Source organism: Oncorhynchus gorbuscha, linkage group LG09 (genome assembly GCF_021184085.1).
Source record: "Oncorhynchus gorbuscha isolate QuinsamMale2020 ecotype Even-year linkage group LG09, OgorEven_v1.0, whole genome shotgun sequence".
Classification (NCBI taxonomy): domain Eukaryota; kingdom Metazoa; phylum Chordata; class Actinopteri; order Salmoniformes; family Salmonidae; genus Oncorhynchus; species Oncorhynchus gorbuscha.
The window spans coordinates 54804221-54826576 of record NC_060181.1 but is presented as its reverse complement, the minus strand read 5'-3'; the positions used below and the strand labels follow the sequence as shown (position 1 = coordinate 54826576).

At 41.9% G+C, this 22356-nt stretch overlaps 1 long non-coding RNA gene across 1 annotated transcript in view; it reads right to left on the bottom strand.

The window, feature by feature from the left end:
• Window positions 1–20098, bottom strand: part of LOC124043773 — a 45402-nt gene extending 25304 nt beyond the window's left edge. The window contains exons 1-2 of the long non-coding RNA XR_006840380.1: window positions 19971–20098; window positions 14687–14732 (exon numbers count right to left, since the gene is read on the bottom strand). This is a non-coding gene — a long non-coding RNA (uncharacterized LOC124043773). The remainder of the gene's footprint in view (window positions 1–14686; window positions 14733–19970) is intronic.
• Window positions 20099–22356: the final 2258 nt, after the last annotated feature.

Sequence of the window (22356 nt, the reverse complement as noted above, 5' to 3'; positions counted from 1 at the left end):
ACAGCTGCTGCCTGCCTCTTGGGCCTAATTGACTATGAATAATTCACTCAGGGACCACGAATAACGGTAGTCTACATGCCTGCACGTGTTTATCGAAAAAATGATGCTATAGCAGATTGACACGTTACTGTGTTGTCGTTGTTGAAGTTTTTCCTCCATCTATTGACAAGTGACACAACGGCCACTGCAGATCCAGAGACGCTGACTGACAAAGGCAGGCTATGTGACTCCTCCTGAATGGTTTTGTTAAGGCAAGGGTTGGGTTGAGGTGTTGTAAAGGATCTCTGTGAGGGTTTTAGTGCACCTTGCAAAAATAATTGGGATTTCGCTATCATAAGTCTGGTCTAAACAGGCTCATTTAAAATTGAGAGCACCAGTGCACCTACAAAAACAAAACAAACTTTGCCCAAATAATTGTTGTTATGATTAGGCTGCTTGTTTCTTGCCCAAACAGTTAAAAATGTATAACCTGGGATGCTCTGAGGTACCGGAACATACGAGAAAAAATGTGAACAATTCAGCAGAGCAGCAGACAAATCACAGGTAGGCTACTATGTTGTTGCTGAAATGTACAGCACTTTCTAAGGTGCTGATTCATTCAAAGCATTTTAGACATCACATACTGAAAACCTATACAAATATTAGAATTTATACATAGAGCACAAGCCTGGGGGAAAAAAAATAATAACACAGCCTTATGCACAGCTGTACAATGTAAACATGTAAACAAGCCCATAGATTGAAGATGTCTTTGATACACAATTGCTTTACGGCAAAATTAAACAAACTCCAGCATTTAGCATTTGAGTGTGGACTGTATTATTATGCATACTATATGGAAAGGGCATAGCCAGAAATTCGCTGGTGGTTGGACCTACAGAAATGTGGATGGCCCAACACTGGTGTGGGGGGGGTTGGTGGTTAGGAGTAGTTTAAAAAATAATAATAATGTATTTGATTTTGCTCAATCTGACTGAGTGTGCCTGGCAGAGACTGGCTCCCCAGTGGATGGGCCTGTGTCTGTGTCATCCCAGACCTACGCCCCTGCTGTATGGACTGTTTGGCTTATGCTAGGCTCTAAACTTTCTATCCATGAGGATGGTAGAGAACACTATAGCGATGATGTTGGTTCATTGATTGTAATTAGAGTAGTTGATTTTGAATAGTAATAGTTCCTGTTTTCTATTGTGTACACATTACCTTACGGAATATCTCACCACCACCACCATATAAGCCAGCAGTGAGGTAGGCTAACCACCACAGCAACGGCCACTCAAAACATAGGTTACAATGCGCAAGCCATCAGCCTGGGAACAGTCAGGCTTAAATCAACTCTGACTATCATGCTCAGGCAAAAAAAAAAAAATTCAAGGTATCTTTTTGGGGAGGCAGAGGAATCAAGGAGTCAACCTGATTTAACTTTTGTCATTTTTTAAAAAAAAAAATTAAAATATGAATTGCAAACAATGATTATTTTTGTTCATGCCATGAGAAGTATCGGACCCTGCATGGCAAATAGATTCCGGAATGCCAAGGTATAGATTCCGGAATGTCAAGGTAGCTGCCACTCACATTAAGCCACTTACATCGCAGATAAAAAATTAGAAAAGATAAAACAGTACATCATAACATTATTATACCGCTACTTATCTACAATACAAAATGTATAATATACAACAGTATTACACTGTATGTGTGTATAGAGTGCATGTCCTAGCGTGTGTGTGTGTCTGTTCCTGTGAGTGCGTGTGTGTGTGTCTCTTCACAGTCCCCACTGTTCCATAAAGTGTAAGTCGACAAGAAGAAAACATGAGCACGAATGATTTCTAGTCAAACAGATGGAAAGGGGGTCTTAGAAAATATCTGGCAGAAAAAGACAAAAGAAAAGAGTATTAAAAATACATCAAAACACAATCATGTTTAAGTAAAGGCCCCTGCCAACTACAATCAACATTTATATTTAGTTGTGCCGAAAGTATTTGCCTTCTGTAAATTTAAGAAATATTGCCTAGTGTCTGTTACCAAAAACACACATATATTTAAGATATTTTCTCATTCCTCTCCCTCATGATGGAGGATAAGGAAAATTCACAGAAGTATCAATTAAAGATCAATCTGGTCTTTAAAAAAAATCATCCATAGCCTGCACTCAAATAGCGAATGGAGGTTATGTGCAGATACTTTTTTTTAAATATGCCAGTTAGGCTACATCATTTGTAAAGTGGATTAATGTGCTTAATTTTAAAGAATTGAGCATAACATATTGTTATGCAGGTGAATGAGGACCCAAAAGCGACTTGGCGAAAACAGAGTCTTTAATCCAGTTAAGGAAATATGCAGTACTCCTAGACAAATCGGAGCGGTAAATAAAGCATAAAAAACAATTCCACTCGTAATGACGAGAACAGACTGGAGACTCGATCATAAACTGCAGGTTGCCTCGGGAAGGCACTTGACCGTAGCAGACTCAGACACCTGCTCACCACGCAGCATCTGAGGGAAACACGACACGACAGGGCGATACAAAGACACAGCGCGGTGAACAATATACAAGGATCCGACAGGACAGAAACGGAAAACAAGGGGAGAAATAGGGACTCTAATCAGGGGAAAAGATAAGGAACAGGTGTGGGAAGACTAAATGATTGATTAGGGAATAGGAACAGCTGGGAGCAGGAACGGAACGATAGAGAGAAGAGAGAGAGGGAGGGAGAGAGAAAAGGGGAACGAACCTAAAAAGACCAGCAGGGGGAAAACGAACAGAAGGAAAAGCAAAATGACAAGACAATATAAGACAAAACATGACAGTACCCCCCACTCACCGAGCGCCTCCTGGCGCACTCGAGGAGGAATCCTGGCGGCAACGGAGGAAATCATCAATCAGTGAACGGTCCAGCACGTCCCGAGACGGAACCCAACTCCTCTCCTCAGGACCGTAACCCTCCCAATCCACTAAGTATTGGTGACCCCGTCCCCGAGAACGCATGTCCATGATCCTACGTACCTTGTAAATAGGTGCGCTCGACAAGGACGGGAGGGGGGAGGGAAGACGAACGGGGTGCGAAGAAAGGGCTTGACACAGGAGACATGGAAGACAGGATGGACGCGACAAAGATGTCGCGGAAGAAGCAGTCGCACAGCGACAGGATTGACGACCTGGGAGACACGGAACGGACCAATGAACCGCGGAGTCAACTTACGAGAAGCTGTCGTAAGAGGAAGGTTGCGAGTGGAAAGCCACACTCTCTGGCCGCAACAATACCTTGGACTCTTAATCCTACGTTTATTGGCGGCTCTCACAGTCTGTGCCCTGTAACGGCAAAGTGCAGACCTCACCCTCCTCCAGGTGCGCTCACAACGTTGGACAAACGCTTGAGCGGAGGGAACGCTGGACTCGGCAAGCTGGGATGAGAACAGAGGAGGCTGGTAACCCAGACTACTCTGAAACGGAGATAACCCGGTAGCAGATGAAGGAAGCGAGTTGTGAGCGTATTCTGCCCAGGGGAGCTGTTCTGCCCAAGACGCAGGGTTTCTGAAAGAAAGGCTGCGTAGTATGCGACCAATCGTCTGATTGGCCCTCTCTGCTTGACCGTTAGACTGGGGATGAAACCCGGAAGAGAGACTGACGGACGCACCAATCAAACGACAGCACTCCCTCCAAAACTGTGACGTGAATTGCGGGCCTCTGTCTGAAACGGCGTCTAACGGGAGGCCATGAATTCTGAACACATTCTCGATGATGATTTGTGCCGTCTCCTTAGCGGAAGGAAGTTTAGCGAGGGGAATGAAATGTGCCGCCTTAGAGAACCTATCGACAACCGTAAGAATCACAGTCTTCCCCGCAGACAAAGGCAGACCGGTAATGAAGTCTAGGGCGATGTGAGACCATGGTCGAGAAGGAATGGGGAGCGGTCTGAGACGACCGGCAGGAGGAGAGTTACCTGACTTAGTCTGCGCGCAGTCCGAACAAGCAGCCACGAAACGACGCGTGTCGCACTCCTGAGTCGGCCACCAAAAGCGCTGGCGTATAGAAGCAAGAGTGCCTCGAACACCGGGATGACCAGCTAACTTGGCAGAGTGAGCCCACTGAAGAACAGCCAGACGAGTGGAAACAGGAACGAAAAGAAGGTTACTAGGACAAGCGCGCGGCGACGCAGTGTGCGTGAGTGCTTGCTTAACCTGTCTTTCAATTTCCCAGACTGTCAACCCGACAACACGCCCATAAGGAAGAATCCCCTCGGGATCAGTAGAAGCCACAGAAGAACTAAAAAGACGGGATAAGGCATCAGGCTTGGTGTTCTTGCTACCCGGACGGTAAGAAATCACAAACTCGAAACGAGCGAAAAACAACGCCCAACGAGCTTGACGAGCATTAAGTCGTTTGGCAGAACGGATGTACTCAAGGTTCTTATGGTCTGTCCAAACGACAAAAGGAACGGTCGCCCCCTCCAACCACTGTCGCCATTCGCCTAGGGCTAAGCGGATGGCGAGCAGTTCGCGGTTACCCACATCATAGTTGCGTTCAGATGGCGACAGGCGATGAGAAAAATAAGCGCAAGGATGAACCTTATCGTCAGACTGGAAGCGCTGGGATAGAATGGCTCCCACGCCTACCTCTGAAGCGTCAACCTCGACAATGAATTGTCTAGTGACGTCAGGAGTAACGAGGATAGGAGCGGACGTAAAACGTTCTTTTAGAAGATCAAAAGCTCCCTGGGCGGAACCGACCACTTAAAACACGTCTTGACAGAAGTAAGAGCTGTGAGAGGGGCAGCAACTTGACCGAAATTACGAATGAAACGCCGATAGAAATTAGCGAAACCTAGAAAGCGCTGCAACTCGACACGTGACCTTGGAACGGGCCACTCACTGACAGCTTGGACCTTAGCGGAATCCATCTGAATGCCTTCAGCGGAAATAACGGAACCGAGAAAAGTAACGGAGGAGACATGAAAAGAGCACTTCTCAGCCTTCACGTAGAGACAATTCTCTAAAAGGCGCTGGAGAACACGTCGAACGTGCTGAACATGAATCTCGAGTGACGGTGAAAAAATCAGGATATCGTCAAGGTAGACAAAAACAAAGATGTTCAGCATGTCTCTCAGAACATCATTAACTAATGCCTGAAAAACAGCTGGCGCATTGGCGAGACCAAACGGCAGAACCCGGTACTCAAAATGCCCTAACGGAGTGTTAAACGCCGTTTTCCACTCGTCCCGCTCTCTGATGCGCACGAGATGGTAAGCATTACGAAGGTCCAACTTAGTAAAGCACCTGGCTCCCTGCAGAATCTCGAAGGCTGATGACATAAGGGGAAGCGGATAACGATTCTTAACCGTTATGTCATTCAGCCCTCGATAATCCACGCAGGGGCGCAGAGTACCGTCCTTTTTCTTAACAAAAAAAAACCCCGCCCCGGCCGGAGAGGAAGAAGGCACTATGGTACCGGCGTCAAGAGACACAGACAAATAATCCTCGAGAGCCTTACGTTCGGGAGCCGACAGAGAGTATAGTCTACCCCGAGGAGGAGTGGTCCCCGGAAGGAGATCAATACTACAATCATACGACCGGTGAGGAGGAAGGGAGTTGGCTCGGGACCGACTGAAGACCGTGCGCAGATCATGATATTCCTCCGGCACTCCTGTCAAATCGCCAGGTTCCTCCTGAGAAGTGGGGACAGAAGAAATGGGAGGGATGGCAGACATTAAACACTTCACATGACAAGAAACGTTCCAGGATAGGATAGAATTACTAGACCAATTAATAGAAGGATTATGACATACTAGCCAGGGATGACCCAAAACAACAGGTGTAAAAGGTGAACGAAAAATCAAAAAAGAAATAGTCTCACTGTGGTTACCAGATACTGTGAGGGTTAAAGGTAGTGTCTCAAATCTGATACTGGGAAGATGACTACCATCTAAGGCGAACATGGGCGTAGGCTTGTCTAACTGTCTGAAAGGAATGTCATGTTTCCGAGCCCATGCTTCGTCCATGAAACAACCCTCAGCCCCAGAGTCTATCAAGGCACTGCATGTAGCACCCGAACCGGTCCAGCGTAGATGGACCGACATAGTAGTACAGGATCTAGATGGAGAGACCTGAGTAGTAGCGCTCACCAGTAGCCCTCCGCTTACTGATGAGCTCTGGCTTTACTGGACATGAATTGACAAAATGTCCATCAAGTCCGCAATAGAGGCACAGGCGGTTGGTGATCCTCCGTTCCCTCTCCTTAGTCGAGATGCGAATACCTCCCAGCTGCATGGGCTCAGTCTCTGAGCCAGAGGAGGGAGATGGTTGCGATGCGGAGCAGGGAAACACCGTTGACGCGAGCTCTCTTCCACGAGCTTGGTGACGAAGATCTACCCGTCGTTCTATGCGGATGGCGAGAGCAATCAAAGAGTCCACACTGGAAGGAACCTCCCGGGAGAGAATCTCATCTTTAACCACTGCGTGGAGTCCCTCCAGAAAACGAGCGAGCAGCGCCGGCTCGTTCCAGTCACTAGAGGCAGCAAGAGTGCGAAACTCTATACAGTAATCTGTTATGGATCGATCACCTTGGCATAGGGAAGCCAGGGCCCTAGAAGCCTCCCTACCAAAAACTGAACGGTCAAAAACCCGAATCATCTCCTCTTTAAAGTTCTGGTAATTGTTAGAACAATCAGCCCTTGCCTCCCAGATAGCTGTGCCCCACTCTCGAGCCCGTCCAGTAAGGAATGAAATGACGTAAGCAACCCGAGCTCTCTCTCTAGAGTATGTGTTGGGTTGGAGAGAGAACACAATATCACACTGGGTGAGAAAGGAGCGGCACTCCGTGGGCTGCCCGGAGTAGCAAGGTGGGTTATTAACCCTAGGTTCCGGAGGCTCGGCAGACCAGGAAGTAACAGGTGGCACGAGACGAAGACTCTGGAACTGTCCAGAGAGGTCGGAAACCTGAGCGGCCAGGTTCTCCATGGCATGACGAGCAGCAGACAATTCCTGCTCGTGTCTGCCGAGCATGGCTCCTTGGATCTCGACGGCAGTGTTACGAGCGTCTGTAGTCGCTGGGTCCATTCTTTGGTCGGATCCTTCTGTTATGCAGGTGAATGAGGACCCAAAAGCGACTTGGCGAAAACAGAGTCTTTAATCCAGTTAAGGAAATATGCAGTACTCCTAGACAAATCGGAGCGGTAAATAAAGCATAAAAAACAATTCCACTCGTAATGACGAGAACAGACTGGAGACTCGATCATAAACTGCAGGTTGCCTCGGGAAGGCACTTGACCGTAGCAGACTCAGACACCTGCTCACCACGCAGCATCTGAGGGAAACACGACACGACAGGGCGATACAAAGACACAGCACGGTGAACAATATACAAGGATCCGACAGGACAGAAACGGAAAACAAGGGGAGAAATAGGGACTCTAATCAGGGGAAAAGATAGGGAACAGGTGTGGGAAGACTAAATGATTGATTAGGGGAATAGGAACAGCTGGGAGCAGGAACGGAACGATAGAGAGAAGAGAGAGAGGGAGGGAGAGAGAAAAAGGGGAACGAACCTAAAAAGACCAGCAGGGGGAAAACGAACAGAAGGAAAAGCAAAATGACAAGACAATATAAGACAAAACATGACACATATAGCAGCAAGAGAAAGCTGGGATCTGCTTTTATTAAATAGTGTCAATGACAAGGCTTATTGTGCAATGACGACTGTGCAATGACTAGGCTTATAAGAACACGTTTCACTAGGCTTTGTCGGCCAGCGTCTTGGGCCTTTAGGCTACATTTGGAGTTATTTGGCAACGTCAGTTGTGATGCAAACCTTAGAAAAACATTCAGCTTAACCCATATGCCTATATGATGACTATTATTTCAAAAAGTCGCAGAGAAAATGAATGCGCTGTGCATCATCACCAAATTCTCTAAAACAATGTTGGAGGCGGCTTATGGTAGAGAAATTAACATTAAATTATCTGGCAACAGCTCTCGTGGATATTCTTGCAGTCAGCACGCCAATTGCACGCTCAACCAAAATTGAGACATCTGTGCCATTGTGGTATCTGACAAAACTGTACATGTTAGAGTGGCCTTTTATTGTCCCCTGCACCTGTGTAATGACCATGCCATTTAATCAACTTCTTGATATGCCACAACTGTCAGATGGATGGATATTATTAGCAATGGAGAAATCCTCACTAAGAGGGATGTAAACAAATTTGTGCACAAAATTAGCCTTTTGTGCGTATGGAAAATGTCTGAGATTTAATTTCAGCTCATATCAGCTATATTTTTCATTTATATGATCTCTCCCACTCTCTGCTCTGATAGACGTGAGCCTGCAACTCTCTTCTCTTCAGATTTGCACTTCACATTTATTTCCTTCAAAAATCATAGTCGCGCGGAGTGTTCTGGAGGAGCTGCAACACCCCTGATAAAATGAAATACATTTGCCACCAAAGTTATATAATTATTGCTGTCTGTTCAGAAAAAAATGAAATAATTCAGAATAGCCTACCACACCATGAGAAGGCCTATAATATAGCCGCAGAGGATCGATAGCTTATTTTAAAAGATTGCCTGGCCGTGGGTTGTGTGTAGCCCAATAACAGGGCATATCCTACAGTAGGGAATGCACGGCAAATCTGTCAGTGAACAGTATGCAGAAATAACCGTGCTTTCGCAATATTTCAAAATAAAACTGCAAAAAAAGTTTGAAAGCAATGGCTCCTGATGAAAAGAGAAGACTAATCCGTATGCTACTTTATAAAGTAAAATATTGTTTTATAAAGTAAAACAAGAGTGCATTGGTCATCACCAGCAAGTGAGCTGCACATCATTGAGTGAGTCAGTGAAACTGGAAAGCATTTTTAGGACTATAATTTCCTCATGTTGCAGCCTACAATATGGATTCAAAACAAGGTGGTTTTTCATTGAGCTCTGATTCTCAGTTTTCAGTGTCAAAGTAGCATATCATTTTGATAATTTGTGCAATATTGAAAAAGATTCTACCAGTCTGAACTACATCCACGGGTACACCTCCAATCGACTCAAATGATGCCAATTAGCATATCAGAAGCTTCTAATGCCATGACATAATGTTCTGGAATTTTTCAAGTATACCTGTAAGTAGCAAAGTCACAAACCAGCTAGACCAGGAACAATTAGTTACCAAGTTGATCACCACAAAGTAATTATTTATAAGCTATTATCATAAGGATTAGGCTATAACCTTACATTCATTCTTGCAATCAACAGCCAGAATGCTTCATATTTTATAGGAATCTCATCACAGATAAACAGACACCTAATGAGATATAGCCATGTAGTCATCAGGGGATGGCTACATGGCTATGGGGATATGACTAACTTAGCTAGTAAAATATAGCTATCCAATCCTTCACAGCACCCCTCTCGTTTTAGCTCTAATACCAACAATTGCATTTTATTTTGTACAGTTATCAAAGAAAACATTATCAAAAAAGACAAGACAAGAGTTAATCAAGTAGGCTACCTTGCTCCGTCTTGGGTGACTGACTTGACCAACACTGGCTAACAGCATAGTTACATAGGTAGCTAGAAAGCAATCTAGCTATATGGCTAACATTGAGGTTTCTAAAAAATCTCTGATTCACTTGATAACGCTCTCATGTACTTTAAAAATATTGACGTAATTTATGAGATAATATGAATTCTGACCTCAGATAGAAATTGTCAACTCACTTTCAAGTTGATTCTTGCTTTTCAAGTCTACTTGACTTGGCAGCTAGTTAGCTCACCAAGCTTCAAAAGTTCTAATCTAATCAAATCGGTGAAATTACTCAAATGTTAATATTATCATTACCAACATTAAAACAAATTATGTACAGTTTCTTACCTGGACATTGTTGTCCAAATCTGAATGTTGGCGCTGAATGTAACCTAGCTGCAGCAGCAGGGTCAAATTAAACATTATTTTCATGTTGAGTTTTTCCATTTGAGAGAAAACCTGAACCAATCATATCATTAATGCCGACATTGCTACCCAAGAGGGGTTTTATGAGAAAAAATGGTGATTGTAGCACAGAGATATTGATGTGAGAACCATCAGAAAACATGTTTCCGCTTTTTGACTGGAAAGGGTTAATGCCACCTCTACCGACACAAGAGCCTCCTCACTGTAAACTGCCTTCAGTGAAGTACACATATTTTTTTATTGAAAATGTATTTAACTAGGCAAGTCAGTTAAGAACAACTTATCTACAATGACAGTCTAGGAACAACTGCCTTGTTCAGGGGAAGAACAACAGATTTTTACCTTGTCAGCTCAGGGATTCGATCTAGCAACCTTTCGGTTACCGGCCCAAAGCTCTAACCACACGCCTCTATTGTATAGTAAAGAAATGTATCGTACAGTGCCTTCGGAAAGGATTTAGACCCTTTCACTTTTTCCACATTGTTACGTTCAGCCTTATTCTAAATGGATTAAATATATATATAATCCTCCGCAATCTACACACACTACCCCATTATGGCAAAGTGGAAAAAGTTTTTTAGCATTTCTTAACACATTTATTAAAAATTTTACAAAATTGAGCTCAGATGTTTCCATTGATCATCCTTGAGATGTTTCTACAACTTGATTGGAGACCACCTGTGGTAAATTCAATTGATTGGACATGATTTGGAAAGGCGCACACACCTGTCTATATAAAAGGTCCCACAGTTGACATTGCAAAACCCAAGCCATGAGATCAAATTAATTATCCATGTCAGGATTGTGTTGAGGCACAGATCTGAGGAAAGGTACCAAAACATTTCTGCAGCATTGAAGGTCCCAAGAATACACTGGTCTCCATCATTCTTAGATGGAAGAAGTTTGGAACCATCAAGACTCTTCCTAGAGCTGTCCGCCCGGCTAAACTGAGCAATCGGGGGAGAATGGCCTTGGTCAGGGAAGTGACCAAGAACCCAATGGTCACTCTGACAGAGCTCCTCTGTGGAGATGGGAGAACCTTCCAGAAAGACAACCATCTCTGCAGCACTCCACCAATCAAGGCTTTATGGAAGAGTGGCCAGACAGAAGCCACTCCTTAGTATAAGGCACATGACAGCCCACTTGGAGTTTGCCAAAAGGCACCTAAAGGACTCTCAGACCATGAGAAACAAGATTCTCTGGTCTGATGATATGAAGATTGAACTCTTTGAATTGAATGCCAAGTGTCATGTCTGGAGGAGACCTGGCACCATCCCTACAGTCATGGTCAGTTGTGATACAGCCTGGAATCGAACCAGGGTCTGTAGTGATGCCTCTAGCATTGAGATGCAGTGCCTTAGACCACTGAGCCGCTCGGGGGCCCTTAATTCTGGTGTGGCTTCGGGACAAGTCTCTGAATGTCCTTGGGGGGCCCAGCCAGAGCCCAGACTTGAATCTGATTGAACATATCTGGAGAGACCTGACTATAGCTGTGCAGCAACACTCCCCATCCAACCTGACAGAGCTTGAGAGGATCTACAGATAAGAATGGGAGAAACTCCCCAATTTTGTAAAATTTTATTTCACCTTTATTTAAACAGGTAGGCCAGTTGAGAACAAGTTCTCATTTACAACTGCGACCTTGCCAAGAAAAAGCAAAGCAGTGCGGCAAAAACAACAGAGTTACTCATAGGATGAACAAACGTACAGTTAATAACACAATCGAAAAATCTGGAGTGTATTACAGGTGTATCAAATACAGGTGTGCAAAGTTTGTGGCATCATATCCAATAGGCCTTGAGGCTGTAATCGCTACCAAAGGTGCTTCAACAATGTACTGAGTAAAGGGTCTGAATGCTTATGTAAATGTGATAGTTTATTTTTATTTTTAATACATTTTCAAACGTATTTTTTAAAACTATTTTTGCATTTTCATTATGAGGTATTGTGTGTAGATTGAGGGGGAAATAAACAATTTAATTAATTTTAGAATAAGGCACTAACGTAACAAAATGTGGAAAAAGTCAAGTGGTCTGAATACTTTCTGAATACAGAAATCCATTCACATGTATTTTATGGCTTTTGGCAAATGCGTTTAATTATCTAAAGTCTCGCTGTTGCAACTGCACAGTCCAGTTCAAATACACAGTCCAGTTCAAAGTGAATGATGGCAGGCCCATGTGGCAAATGGCTTGTTTGTATAAAGGCCTACTGTAGCTCTGATTGGCTATAGCGCACCGGTCTATGTGGACTCCGGTCCTGGACAAGACAGATGTTTTTAATCCGTCTAATTGTCCAAACACACGGCCGCTTTCCCTCTCTATATTGCTATAGGATTTTCCCAAATGCCTTAGTATACACAATTCACAAATATTCTTAAGAATGTTTTTTATTTTTTATTTTTTTATTACCATATCTAAGTGGTGGCTTGTCAGAAAATGTTTTAAAGTTATCATATTCTTCCTGGGAGTATATTAACAGATTTAATGTTCCTAAAATGTTGTCAGTTCCACTTTAAATGCAACAATGTTTCACAGACAAGTTAATTTCAAAGAGATGGCTAACAGCAAGCCCGCTGCAATACAAAACAGAGTTCCACTCACCAGATGGTGATAATTTGAAACATAACTTCTTGTTGAAAGGTATTCTTGAAAAGAGAGAAGATAACAAATTAGCAACAACATCCTCTTAGCAAACTAGCTAGCTAGGCTGTGGCGAAACTACTGCTCGCTATTGTGCAGTGACCTGATGGCTTTCAAGAAGGCAGAAGTTTCCATACGTTTTTGTAAAAACGGTCCCACCTATTAATATGTCAAAATGTGATTGGTTGATTCCACTGTCAGTCCAAAATTAGTGACCTGATGGCCTTCAAGAAGGCAGAAGTTTCCATACGTTTTTGTAAAAACGGTCCCACCTATTAATATGTCAAAATGTGATTGACTGATTCCACTGTCAGTCCAAAATTTTGCTCTAATACAGTTGAATGGCATTTGCCTTCATCTACTGTATTTTCAGATGGCCAAGCCAATGGCTGAATTAGCTATCTAGATGTACTGTATGTCCCAAGAGACCAGCAAAGAAAAATCCTTATTGGATATTTTTTTCTCTTCAGTGTTAACCCTTTCCAACACAAAGAGATTCAATCAGAAAATCTATGAAAATAATTATAATTCTATAAATCCTTGAAGGTGTAGAAGGCCCATTGTTCCCCACTGTTTGGGTTAGTAATAATTTGTAGAGTTGCTCTATTTTCCCCTCAGCATTCACTTTTTTGAATGTCTAAAGAATCCATATGTTGTTCTGAAATATGAGATTCTTTACTCTTATTGTGGTGGTGATTTGACAAAATTACAATCATGTCTTGAATTGGTCTTGGTCTTGACTCGGACTCGATATGCTCCGGTCTTGCTTCAGGTGGTCTTAAACTGAGCACTGCAAAGTAGCGATCATGGAGCAACATGTTGATCTACGGACTGATTTCTGATAACAGTCCCTCTTAATTTTGGGACAGCATAACTACAACGTCAGGGTAATTTAAACAACCTAAGCAAGCTGTTTATGTCAGTAGAGCTGGCTAATAGTCAGTATGGTAGCTAGCTACAACAAGTTGGTTAAGCAGCTGGTCAGGCACTGATGAACGACATGGTTGCACATATTTTTGCAGTTTTTCAAATTATTAAGTCACTGGCACAATGTGTGTAGCTAATAATTTAGCTAGCTACTCCGCCTATTTCACACAAAGTCATAAGTGAGCAGAGCGATGTCATGAATTAGGAACAGTAAACACTGTTTCCACACAACCTCTTTATGTGAGTAAAGTACATGTCGAATAAAGAAATTCATGACAGGACTGATGGAAAAATGTGTTGGTAAACTTCCTAATGTCGACAAAACAAAATACGCTAGCCAGGGTGGGATCTTTTTGTGTCTGTAAAATGAATTATGCGAGAAATGGCGGTGGAAGCAGTTTTCTGTGCAAATATTAATATGATAACCATAATATCGAAGTAAATTGGAGTCACGCGATGACATTGTGTGGTCCTCCCTCCTACTACTATTCGGGAAAGCATGCCGTTTTTGGCTACAGATGAAATAAGTTATGATAAATGTCACAGGGTGGTGAAAATGCACAGTGATGAACTTGATGCTAATTTCCAATTAATATCGAGGGTCTTATTCTGGTGACATGATGATCGATGCTTGGCTGCCGTTTGACAAATAAAAATAATCTAGCTCTTTTGTCCATAATAATCTCATCATGTAGGCTATACCCGCACTGTATCTGCGAGCACGAGCTGTTGGCTAGAGCACACGTGCCAAGACCAGAGTGGACATATTCTCCATACAACACAAAAAAAATTGTGACAAAACCATCAGTAGAGCTGTTAAATGGCTTTCCATCCTATTTTCTTGTATTTTTTAACCGAATGTATGTTTTGCAAATCCGTAACACATCATACAAATTTTAATTCCTAACATATCATACGAAACAGATTGACATCCACAAATGAATACATACCATACGAAACAAAACATATCATACTAAATGGAGTGTCTTGGATTTACGTGCAGAATAATCTGAAATACTCTGAGACCATGTAGCTGCAACAAGTCAATTTGATGGATACACATCATTGGCGGGAAAATGCACATATATCCGTCGCCAATTGGATGGGAACCAAGCTCATGTTTTCATTTTGAATGGCGGATGCACAGGAATATTACAATTTTAATATGAGTTCCATGACCTACCAGACTGGTAGGTTGAGGGACGAGCATCACGTAGGAGTGACGCCACCTGTTGAAAGAGAATGCCAAGCCTCAGCATTTTTTTATTTAACCTTTATTTATACAGGTTTTTCTCATTGAGATAAAAATCTATTTTTCAAGACGGACCTGGTCCAATAGCAGCAGGGGGAACAAAGTTTCAGACAAAACAACTTACATTAACTAACAACATTGAACAAAACTAAAATGTTCAGGAGATAATTCCAGGACCTCGGAGCTGAGTAACTAAAACTATTTCTACCATGACCTGTTCTAATTCTTGGTACTGTTAAAAGCAAATGAGAACGGGACTGTAATTGATATGTATTTACCGACCTGATTAAAGAAAAGTACAGAGATAAAGTGGTATTTTACCCAGTATGGCCTCACAAATCAGTGTATACCAGTGTTTACGCCGACACAAGGTCAATGACGACCAGCCAACGGCGCTGTAGAGATCACAATGAAACTTTTTCACAGTTAGACGTTTTTGATTGGTAATGAACCTGAGGGCCACATCACTAAAATCTAAATCCCCCAGTAGTGTACATCGTACCAGCTCCTTCGTACCAGCTCCTTATGCCGGTAATAAAAACCTATTCTCAGCTTGAGCTTCCTTATCAAGTTCTCCACGCTTGTCATCAACCCAGACACCCAAATATTTGTACACTTTTACTTGCTCTATAGTATGTCCATCCAATGTAGTAATGACATGATTAGTGACATGGCTAGCATTTGAAAATACCATGCATTTTGTTTTACCCAAATTTAGAACCAGCTTCAAATCATACAGATTATGTTGTATGGTGTTAAATGCTCTTTGGGCATTTTCAAAAGCTAAAGATAAACTACCTTCACTTAAATAAAGAACAGTATCATCTAGATAAAAATGAACATCCGCTGTTTCAATATGATCCCCAATGTTGTTGATATACAAAATTAACAACGGTGGGCCCAAAATAGAACCTTGTGGAACACCTGAGCACAACTCTGTGGACTCTGTGGACTGTGGATTTACAACTTTCCGCCATTACACATTGGTTTATAAATGACCTATCAAATTGTACACAATCTAGAGCATGACCAATAAAACCTTCAATGTTGTTGAAACAGTGCTGTGGCCAGACCTAAAACCTGATTGCATTCCAAGTAATATGTTGTTTTCTTGGAGGTAGGCCTTCAGCCGCCTACTAACTAAGGACTTCAGTACCTTTTACAGTACAGACAATTTTGATTTGGGTTGATAGTTGTCAAGTAGCGAAGGATCTCCACCTTTCAGGAAAGTCAGTACAAGGGCAGATTTCCATAACTTGGGGATTTCCTTAACGTCAAGCGTGAGGTTAAAAATACATGTTAAAGGGGCGCAATGGTGTCTGCAGCTGCAGGTGTAGGAGGTGGGGGTCTAGATCATCAGGGCCTGGGGATTTTCTTTTAATACATTTCTTTCAGGGTTTTACGCACTTCTGAAACAGAGAAGGATGAGAAGGAGAACTTGGCGAAGGAGTGCCTAGGAGTGTCAGGTAAATTCACTGGGGGCTCATGTATACCTGTTGACCTTTTCAAATAAACTGCCTGCATTTATAAAATGCTGATTTAAGGCTTTCAGAAAGGAGGTTCTCTCAGTTACAATCTGGTTCGACCAACAATTGTTTGGAAAGCTGTGTATCTTTCCAAACCTTTCAAGCATTGAATTGTTACCATTAACAAACTTAGCTGAGGTGGTTCTCTGTAGTGGGAGCACTGACACCCCGTGTTGGGCCACGGCCACAAAAAGCCTGTCTATTTTCAGCCATACAAAAAGCAGGAAGTGAACACTTTCCCTGCCATCTGCCGAGCCTTCTAAATGACAGCCCTGTCAAACTTGCCCTCTCTCTCGCTCTAGCTCCATTTCACCATCACTCTGTTCTCTCTCTGCCCCCCTTCTTTTGTCTTCCCTCCACAACAATTCTATCAACATGTTCTCTTCCCTTCTCAAACTCACATTACCATTCACCCCATCGTTCTCCTTCCTTTTCTTCATATCGCCAGTCTTTGCAGCACTCGAACAAGCAGCAGAATGAAGCAGAACGAGGCAAACTAGACTTTACTCTGCCCTGCTGATACGCGTAGGCGTCATGTCACCTTGTCTCCGGGCCATTAATAGACCATTAGCATTCATTAGAGTGACAACATCAACAAACGACCGTTCTAATTGACAACTCTGCCTAATTGCCCATTCTTGGGGACTTTTTTTAAAGCGTCTGGAACAGGCCAAACGAACAACTGCCGGTTCGGAGTTCAAAGCAGCTCAATGGGATGCAAAACTGTGTGATAATAGGGCTAAGGGGGCAATGGGTACAAGAGGATGAAGCCAGGACAATTCTCAGAGCCCCTGGCAAAACTCTATAGGCTCCATGAATCTGAGAACCCTTCTATAGGCTACCTCAGTCACATTCAGTAGGGACATGTTTTTGTTCTGGCACGGGTGTTGCTATAGAAAATACAAATCAGATGGTACAATATTTTTTTATTCTTATTTTTACATCTCTCGTAAAACATACCATACAATACAGCACATGCTTTGAGCAGTCCCAACATAATACAATCAAGCTACCCCCGTATCAAATGCTGTCAATGGATGCATCCTTGAACTGATGAAACTTACTACTCCATTCAGTCCCACTCCCGAGATTGAGTCATCACTAGTAATGTGCAGTTCACAAACGAGTTTAGATTTTTTTACTGACTCGTTCATTTTAGTAATTTATTTGGCCTGATTTTAATATACACTCTGGCTCAATAAGCCCCATATGGTGAACGACATGTGAAAGAGAGGCTCGTAGAATCATGACTCTTCAGAGTTCAGTTCAACATTCACCATTAGGGGATCATGCATGCTGTGGGCATTACTAACTCGAATGAATGAAATTTATCGAAAGATTAATTATTTTGACTGAACAAGTCCAAAATATCAGTGTCAGTAAAAAGAGTCGAACATCCCATCACTAGTCGTCATTAAAGATCGGTCCACTGTCAGTGCCAAATTCTTGGAAGGCTGCTCTTTTTTACGATTGATGAACGCCAGTCCTTGGGAACTGGAACATAGAAGGAATATCTATATGCAAGGAGCAAGAGCTTACTTAGATTAGAGTTAGTGTGTTTACAACTCAACTTGAGGCCTCTGGTCCCCCTCTGACCTTCTCATCCAATGATTTTGAGAAGGATGCGAGGAATCAAGGCAATGCTATTGAAACTCTCCCTCCGTCTCCAGTTTAGCTAACCCTTATTCTCCGATTTCACCTCCTCACTTCACAAACGCACTGAAACACAGACATAGGACTACAAAAGTACCAACACATAACCCCAATGACTCAAGTTCAACACATGCTTAAACGAACTCTGGCATGCTCTAACAAGTGAGCAAATCGCTAACATAACACGATGAAGAAGGAACAGAGCCTATTCCACTTGTGTAGGCTAATGGCAACTGCGCAATCCCACTTGTATGCCATTGCAATGCAAATAGCCTGAAAAAACAAGTATTGGAATGAGGTCAAATTAATACAATGTTGTTACAGGTTTAAGGGCAATTGAAAAGTTCAAACAACAAAGCTGTCACCCTGATACTTTTTTTGGTAAACAGCCAAGGGATGTGGCTGGAGAAATGTAATCACTCGTAGACAAGGCTTTGTATGCAAGGACTGACCATCCATAGTATCAACATTGTAGTTTTAACCATCTTGGCATTTCTACAGTGTTTGTTTACAATTACACTGTTTACGAACAATTTAGTAAAACAAGCTCATATTTTATATTCTTCAAGAATAAGTGGGTAGATATCATTACTTTATACCTCCAAAAATGTATGTTAGCAACTGCTGATTGGCCCTTTAAAGTGCAACTGGATGTATTAACCCTTTATTACTCATCTGTAGAACCATGTCTAGTGTAAATGTCCCAAATCACACTCAAAATAATAGTTGGAAATTTGAGGATCCATTTAATTAAAAAACTAAAGCCTGACACCAATTAGTGCCATGACAGAAAACATTAGCTCTAAATACAACTAAGGATTCGGACGTGAAATGATGTGTAAATGTCAGAATCCTTAATTGCATTTGGAGCTAAGAAGATGTTATCTACATGACTGCATGTTATGGAGTAGCCTACCACAAAGCACTTTTGAAACAAATACGACATCCATGCCACGGAAAACTCAAGCAATTACTGAAGTAAACATGTCACTGCCTAGCCTAAATAGATGTGAACAGCAGGATGTGTGAAATGCAATGGTTTATATAAACCCTGGTTTGCTGATGCTACTATGTATTGGCCAATGAGAGGCTTTGATGCCACCGCTCACCATATTGGCACTCCTCAGAAAACCAGTCCTCCATAGGAATTAATGGAATTCTACAATATTTAATGTAAATGTATCAATAACAAAGTTACATGTACTTAAGTATTGGTTTGTTGTAGTGGGAACAATAACATTAGTACTTTCTAAATAGTTTACTTTTAAGGGCTTTTTTATATTTATTTGTATGTTTAGCTCACACAAAATATTTACAAGTATGCATGTGTCTGTAATATAATAAACGTGGCAAAAACAAATGTAGACATTTCTAAATGCATTTCTATAGAATCCTAAATCAATATGTTTTACAATTAAATTAAATAAACAATGGTGGAAGAGTGCCATAATGGAGGCGCGGTGGCTTCAAAACAGTCATCTAGTATATATATATATATATATATATCAACCCAGCGTTGAAAAATGTTTGTCTGTCGGATATGAGCCGTAAAATAAACGAATTCACACAAACGTCAAGTGCAATAATCTCAATTTACAACATGCATAATCAGCAACAGTAACCCAAGTATCTTATTTCATCTAGTTACAAAGTAGCTCGAACGACAACAGTATTCGTAGATTCCTATGGGACTAACGTTATGCTGTATCCGATTTGACAAGTGGACCACATGGAATCGCCTGTATTGCTACAATATATAGCCCGTGTATGTAATGTAGCTAGCTACTCGTATCAAATACATTATGACAGTTGGACATGATCTGCTACACATCCACCCACTTTCGAAATAGAGTTATTTACTAGGCGATACTTTAAATTGAAAAAGAAAGTCCAAACCATATACAGATAAAGAGCCCGCGATAACAACTTCGCCTCCGTCTGAATAGTTGCAATTCTATCAAGTCAAGCAAACACGGTTTAAAATGTCTCATCTCGCGTGTATTAGCTTGTCATATCTGCGTTCAAAGAAAAGCTACCTGAACAAACACCCTCATGAATGTGGTGATTTCTATCCAGTCTCCGTACGAGGCAGCAGCTCCACTCTATCCAAAGTGTAAAGTTTAGGACCCGTTGGAGAAAGCACCAGTGCGAGAATCATTCACAGATTTCGCCATACTTGATTTTTGGCAGATAAATCACGTGTTGCGCGCTCCTGAATTTTTAGATGGCAGGGTCACATCATTTTGTTGGGCTGCTTGTTTGAAACTGGAGTTAACTTCACGTTTCCACAGAATGCTCATTGCATTTTTAAAGTACCTTCTAAACTGAGGGGAGTCCCCTTTCACAATATGTAACATGGCAATTGTAGTAAAACAGACACATTTCATAAATTGCTTTGTTTACAAAAATATTGATTTGATAAAGACTTTCAGGGTCTGCTCCTACTTGAGAAGCCAACCATCATGAAGTCATGGCATATTTATCAACAATGTGCAAGGGTAACACTTCCATTAAGGTGGCCTACTTAAAAATTATTTCCAAAGGGGTTTATAAGTAATACTGACCAAAAATCCTAATGTAACATGCAACAATTTCATTGACTTTACTGAGTTTCAGTTCATATGAGGAAATCAGTCAATATAAATAACTTCATTGGGCCCTATTCCATGGATTTCACATGACTGGGAATACAGATATGCATCTGTTGGTCAAAGATACCTTTTTAAAAAATGGGCCTCGCGATGGGCTTTAGGATCTCTTTACGGTATTTTTGTGCATTCAAATTGCCATTGATAAAATGCAATTGTGTTCATTGTCTGTAGCTTATGCCTGCCCATACCATAATCCCACCACCACCATGGGGCACTCTGTTCATAATGTTGACATCAGCAAACTGCTCGCCCACACGATCCCATACGTGTGGTCTGCGATTGTCAGGTCAGTTGAACGTACTGCCATATTTCCTAAAATGACGGAGGTGGCTTATGCTAGAGAAATTAACATTAAATTCTCTGCTAACAGCTCTTGTGGACATTCCTGCAATCAACATGCCAATTGCACGCTCCCTCAAAACTTGAGACAACTGCGCATTTTAGAGTGGCCTTTTATTGTACCGAGCACAAGGTACACCTGTGTAATGATCATGCTGTTTAATAAGATTCTTGATATGGCACACCTGTCAGATTATCTCGGCAAAGGAAAAATGCTCACTAACAGGGATGTAAAGAAATGTGTGCACAAAGTGAGAGAAATAAGCTTTTTGAACATATGGAAAATGTCAGGGATATTTTATTTAAGCTCATGAAACATGGGACCAACACTTTATATGTGGCTTTTGTATTTTTGTTCAGTGTATGTTGTTTAAAATATGTCAAAAACAGTTATAATACATTGGTTGAAATTGTGCACTTGTCATTTGGCTGCTTGCCAAATACTGATCTTAATTATGGCTGCACTGGCAATAAGGACAGTAATAATCAATAACGGTGCAGTCAAACATAATAATGACAAAGTGGCTAGTAACAGTTTAAACAAATGAACCTATTCCTCTTCCTTGTTGGGGTCATTGACATCCGCCATTATCTGATGACTCGCTTCACCACTCAGAAAATGATACGAATTGCGTGGATTAACAAAAAGCACAAATTTAAAGCAGCTTTGGAATGTTCTTAATGCATGTCATAATCTCATAGAAAGCCAATGTATTTTCATGTGGTCCATGCTCACATAAACACACACACACACACACACACACACATTATGCCTGTTCCCTGCCTGTCTATTATTTTTCCTATTTTCCAATTGATCTCTTTCGCCCACTCTTCTTTTCTCTATCTCCTCTTTACTTTCAAAGATGGCACGACTGCCAAGAATGATACAGAACCTAAACAGTAGTGCTATAAATAATGACAGGTTTGATCAACATCCAATTATGTACATATTTACTCATATAAAATAATTATAGATTTCTGCTTCATATGTTTGCAAATTAACCGCATCTGCATGATTATACATTAATATGATGTTTGCCTAATGCCGCAGAAGTATTTGAATAAAAGACGGGGAATACCTAGTCCGTTGCCAACTGAATGCATTAAACCGAAATGTGTCTTCCACATTTAACCCAAACTCTCTGAATCTGAGAGGCTGCCTTAATCGATATCCACGTCATCGGCGCCCGGGGAGCGGTTGTTGTTGATGGTTAACTGCCTTGCTCAAGGGCAAAACAGACGATTTTCCACCTTGGGGATTTGAACGAGCAAACTTTCAATTACTGGCCCAATACTCTTAACCGCTACGCTACCTGTCGCCATACCATTATCGGAAGGACTAACACTACAGCGTCTGATGGGAGCTGTAATCAACAGAGCCTACAGCATCATTATTTGAATCACAATGTGGAAAAGGCAGGTGGAGCCATAG